Raw genomic sequence first — 6,400 nt, forward strand, 5'->3', positions numbered from 1 at the left:
TCTACTTATCAACATAGGCAAGATATTGATAACGCTTTTTTCAAAAATATCTTGGATTTTACAAAAACCCATTAAAGGGAAGGAGCCCAAGGAAAAGACTTTCACTACCTTGCAACATATCAAAAGAGAGCAATTTATTAAGAAAGATTTCATGTCATATATTTCAGTACAACAAAAGCTACGCGTCTTCTGAATGATCAGATTAAGGCCTTAAAGAAATTAACCACAAGAAACTACATTTTTTTTTTTCCAGATAACTGTCCAGTATTTTAGAGTCTCCTTCCATGTTGTTTTAGGTATCACTTTAGTTATTAGTCCTTCCTAAACACAAGAGTACATTCTTGTGCCTATTCATGGTTTATAACATGGTCATTTGTTTTGGTGGAAATGGGGCAGTATCATATTTTCCACTCTGTATCACTGACAGTGAAAAAGCAAACCTACTTAGTCCTGCTCTTGTAACAGAGGAAGGTACCAGCCACTTTGTGCAAAGTAGTACTTAAGCAAAGGTGGTTGAATAATAAAGAATTAACAATTAACTATTATTTGATGAAAAATGCCAACATTTTCAGTCAACATGGCTTACGGCCTGTTATTTGTCAAGCAATACAGCCTGTAAAGTTGCAAGCATCCAGTAAGCAAATTTACTAAAGCAAAGTCTGTGATGGAAATTCCTAGGAACAAATTTATCTGGCCAGTCCGAGGACAAGGCTTCCAGCTGGAAAGCAAATTCAGTGGAGACTTAAAAGGTAAATATATGCCTAATGAATGGCTACATATATGTCAGCATCAAGCCTTGGATACTGTTTCAAGTCAGAATTAGAGATGTGCAAGCCTCCTGCAGTAGAGCCCAAGACTTTGGCCCACATTTCTCTAAAAGTGAGAAGATGTTGATGATTCAGGGAAGACTTGGCACAGTTTTGTGCCAACAGCCTGCCCTTCCTCTGCACAAGTATTAATGGCTTCGTCTGAAAAGCACACAAAATGCAGGCATGACAATAATGTCTTTTTTCCATGTTTGTTTTAATATAAAAGGCTTAAAATTATCTCAGGGATTCCAAATTTGGATGAACCAGCCAGAAGTGACCCTTACACCAAGGGGCAAGCTAAAAATGCCTACTTTTACACAGCTTATCAGAACTTTGTCTCAGGATGAAGAGGCACACACAGTGTCAAAAGAAACCGCATACATCACAGAAGCCTTTCTCAGGCTAAACAGCAAACACATGGCCTTTTGATAACTCTAAGGCAGAACAGAGAGGGGAAAACTGGGGGCAAGGGAAAGTAGCACAAATCTAATAACAGAACAGATTCTGAGTATCCAAGTAATCATATCTCATATTAATTTAACTAGCAGATTACACTACCTGGCACTTTTCCAATAGCAAGGTAACACGAGTGGCTTTTAGTTATCTTTCCTAGCAATTTCATCTGCACTGTGCTGAGTACTTGTGTGAAAACACAGGCTCGACAGGCAGCCTCTCCCATAGAAGCAAAAGTAATCACTGTTGCCCTGATAAGACACAGCCAGAAACAGTGAATCTGCATTTTCATGATATATTCCATTCTTCAGACTATGCAGTCCACAGCTTTGTTAAAACGGGCAGGCACACCAGCCAGCTTGCTGATGTAACAACCAACAGCAAGGTAATGTCACATCATAACTAATGAGCTGTATTTTGACAATTACTTTTTCATATCCATTAATCAGTAGTTTATAGTAGATGTTATTATCAACTTAGCTAACACACCACCATTGTAAACAAGCATGGGTGCGCATACATGTGTATGCCATTAAATATACAACAAAAAAAAAATCTGATATTAATTCCATAGTTGATACTATTAAGGAAATTCTTCAAGTAAGCAATTGACTGTCTTGGAAATAAAAAACACTCAGATATTCATGCTATTCAAGTATAATAACCGATTTTAAAAAAAAAAAAAAAAAGCAAGCATATTTTCTTTTTAATTTTGCTGAAAAGTCAGGCGAGACTCAACCTAATTATCAGATCAAAGGATACATATTTGATTAGGGGGAATTTGAGTTTATACCCAGGCTTTGTCTTTACTGAGTCTTTTCCTCTACCTAAGGCACATAAAAACCCTCCAATGAGTTGTTTAGACAGAATAGTTATGCCTACATCCTCAACGACCACAAAAGACAACTAGTGAATAGTATGTAGCTCATTTAAGTGTTAGAAAAATCTATTTGAAAAAGAGTGAATTAGTGCTGCACATGGTTAATGGATTTGAGTGTCATTTTAGTTGTCACTTGTGTTGAAGTCGCTGCCTTTCCAGGCTGGGGTTATTACCCTCCTTTTCACAGTGGCATAAGTCACCATTGTGGTAGTCTCTCAGCTGCAAGGTTGAGAGATCATAAAAATACAAAGACTGGCTTCCACAGATCCTATGGCTATGGCAGCTGCCAGAAGAGAGATTTTTGGGAGCCTTTTCCAAAGTTAATCTAGATATTTACCAAGATAAGGACAGTCAGTTGTACAACAATGTTTAGGTGACAATAAATCTGCTGTTCTTTCAATATTCAATGTAGATAAACCCTATGACCGCCAGCTCTCAGCTTTGCCAACCACAGCTTGGAGATACCTATACAAGGCCTAGCAGCAACTGCATACTGCATGAATAATGAATATGTTCCCAAGTTTGTTTGGAGGTGCTTTTCATACCTGCGATTTGGTGTTTATGAAAGTCATGAACAAGACTAAACTCTGGCATTATTTAAGTTTTCACCGTGCATCTCCACCAACTTCACAGCGCTCCTGCAACCTGCTGTTCCCAGCTTGCCTTCCAGACATGTAATGTTCTCCTTCCCAGCCGACTGGGGACAATTACATTTTCACTGCAGCATCAAGATTCCCAAATTTTTTGCATTCGATAGAAAATAAGTCAGTTTCAGTCAAATCAAAACAATCTGTCTGGTCCAGCATCTTATTTCTGACAACAGCCAGCAGCAGGTGTTTAGAGAAGCACTGGCACAAATTGGGTGATCCTTCCAGTTACAGCTTCCAGTAATCAGTAGTTTAAGGACTTCCTGAGCTGGAGGCTGCTTCCAGACCTTTGTGCTTAATAGGCTGTAATGGCTCTTTACTCTAGGAATGTGTTGGTCCTTCCCAAACTCATTTATACTCTTGGTCTCCACAGCAGCCGATGTAATGAGCTCCACAATTTAATTATGTGCAGTTTAAAGTACTTCCTTCTGTCTGTTTTTAAAATTTTCCTGGATAATTCAATTGCAATATCATATTGTGAGGAGCAGCAAGTAATCATTTGCCTCTCTACACCTTCTGTGATTTTGTGAATCTCTATTCATATACTGCTTCATTCACACACAGCCCTTCACCCCCAAAGCAGGTTTAGGCTACTGCTGATACTGAAGCTGTTCTGTCAATATTTTCTAGATGCATTATATCTTTTTTTTGAGGTAGGATTGCCAGAACAAATATTCAAGATCTGGTTGCACCAGAGGTTTATCAGTGGGGTCATTATACTTTCTGCATTGTTCTTATTTTCCCCCCTCCCTTGTTCTGAACCCTTTACTTACCTTTTTATCACTGTGAGCACTGAATTAATCATTTCATAGGAGTACTTGCAATTATCCAAAGTTCTCTTTCTTAAGTGCTAAATGCTAATATAAAGTCCAAACTTTAAAGCTTTCTTTCCCTCTCTATGTGCATTATTTTGCCTTCATCAATTTCACATTTCAACTGCAATTTGCTGCAGAGTCATTCATCATCATAAATCTTTCTGCAAATTGACCACGGTCAGCCTGCCCACACCAAGAAATCGTGCAGAGCAGCAGCAAGCTTCACCCTCTCACACTTCATTCCCTGTAAGCAGTGCTGTTCCCATCACAGATCTCCAGTGGTCCCCGTAAGTAAAACCCTAAGTAAAACTCCAAAAAACAACTCACCAATTGCTAACCACTCCATTACTTGCTACCTCTAAACTATTGTTTAACCATGTGAAAATCACCCCTCTTTGCCCTAGTTTCTGTACCAAAAGCTTTTTTCCTACCTCATTGGAAGTTTTCTGGAAGCCCACAGGTGCTTCTGCAGCCAGACCACCCCAATGAATGGGCCTTGTGTCTCTGCCAGCAATTTCTGCAAGATTCACAAGTCCTGGCTTCCTTAGGAAAAGCTGTGCTGGTTCTCCTCCAGCAAATCACATTCAGCTGTTCATTTATTAATCCTACGTTTTATCAGCAGCTCTACCAGCTTCTCTGATTAAAATTTACTGCTGGGTTACCCAGTCAACACTCTTGTGAGCCTCTATGTGACCACCCCACTCCTTTAGGACTGGAGCTGGTTTAAGGGAGCTATTATAAAGCTCTTTCAGCAATTTCTTATTTGAATTCCAATCAGAACACTTAGCAAAATCAAATCCTAGTGATTAGTTATTGGCCCTTTTGTCAATGCGGTCCTTAGCATCTTACATAGACCTTCCCATTTTCCTCAGGTTCATCTACATAAATAGCAGCTCAGCCTAGTACACTCTCAGCCACCATCAGCAATGAACCCTGATGCAAGAAATTCAATTAGTACTAAAAGAAACAGACCTTTCCAAAGTCATGAAATACTTGTTTATGCATCTGTCATTGCCTGCTGCCCAGGGATTGAGACGAAATCACAGGATATGTAGAATCGGTGTTCTGTAGCTCAAGTGCAGACAAAAACTGATGACAGCAATTTGGATTAACATGACTACAGTATGGTCATGATTTTTTTTTTATCATATGATAAAATAATTTATACTGATTTTCAAAAGGGCTGAAGATAGTCTATGTTATCACTCTGCCAACCAGAGGAAAATAAGAGAAGACTAGGGAGGTTTTTAGGGTACTTCTTGGTGACATTAAATAATCTTCATTTGATCTGGAAGACAGAGGGAAAATAAAACAACACAAGACATGGAGGAAGGAAAACTAAATCCTTAGCAGTTTAGAATAGCAAAAAGTAAGGGTTATTTCTATTTTTGTAATGTTAGTCTTGGAAATGTTTTCTTACCTTTTAGATGCTAGCACATAGCTTTCAAAAATAACCTAATTTAAGGTAATTTCTCTATCAGACTAGGATGCTCCATTGGCATAAGTTGTTTACGCAAGCCGAAATGTCATTATGACTCAAGAAATATATGGCCTCACACAAACTATGAAGAAGTATTCTGATTTTCTTCTTTTCTATGAATCAAATCTGTGTCTTGCAGTTTTACACTGTTATCTTCAGAGAGCTGTTTTAAATGTGGATTTTTGGAACCTGTTTCCATGCTCCTGAATTGTTACCTTTCTTTTCTTCATTTGTGCAGTCTATCCTCCTTAAAAATGGAAACAGTCAGAAATTCTCACCATCAATCTGCCCTTTTTTTTTCTTGATTATAAGCTTCCATTTAGCAAATAAGGGTCTCACAGGGGGTAAAAATAGAAGTCTTCCATTTTGGAGTGTACAAACAAAAATTGAAAAAGAAGATACATACTCACTAGACAAGTGAAAAATACTTCAAAAGGTTTCTTTAGACACAAATACCTAGGACTTAAGGAAAGACCCAGAACAAAAGCAAGATTTAAAACAATCCAAAATGACTAATTTTTCTAACAAAATATTTCAGAAGGACACAGGACAGAAAAATACTCTCTCTTCTGAAAAAGCAAGTTAGACTTTCAAATTCCATATACATTTTTTACAGGAAGAAGAGAGTCTAAATAATAGAGAAGGGAAGGGATTTCAGGCTTTGCCTGTGCAGTTCTTGAGCCAAAAAAAAAAACTCAACAAAACAACAACAACAAAAAATAAAAAAACAACAAAAAAAAAGGAAACGTGCCTGCATTTACTTTGCATTACAGTGATACTTGAGAAAGGCAAATAAAAAGCAAAACTATAATTCTATAACCAAATAAATTACATTTTCCCTCTCAGGAAGGAAGTCCAACAACTGAGATAAGAAAAGGTTTGTCCCTCACCTTCCCTTCCCAGGACTGTATGAGATATAAAACAGACAAAACAAGTCAACAAGTGCCTTTTTCTTTTCATTCCTCAACACAAAGACCATATGGTTCAATGGTGTATACTGATGTGCTGAGAAAGTCTTGTTTTGAGCATGCACCTGGAACAACAGGCCCATAATTCCTGGCAGTGCTGGTGGCTGTTATGCTGGACAAGTGCTACCAGGCTCCAAAAACCTGCATCTTTGTCCCCTCCGTACCACTGTTGACTTTCTTCCATTTCTTCTGGCACAGTTTGTATCCACCAGACTAAGGCCCCAGGGAGCAGGCACACATCCACCACTTCCAGTTTCTCTGTTTAAAACAGAGTTCAGCCAAGGAGAAAGAGGATGTGTTGGAGTAGGTGAATAGCAGATGAAGAAAATTGAAAGCAAGTGGTGATTC

Source organism: Nesoenas mayeri, assembly GCF_963082525.1.
Source record: "Nesoenas mayeri genome assembly, chromosome: 1".
Classification (NCBI taxonomy): Eukaryota; Metazoa; Chordata; class Aves; order Columbiformes; family Columbidae; genus Nesoenas; species Nesoenas mayeri.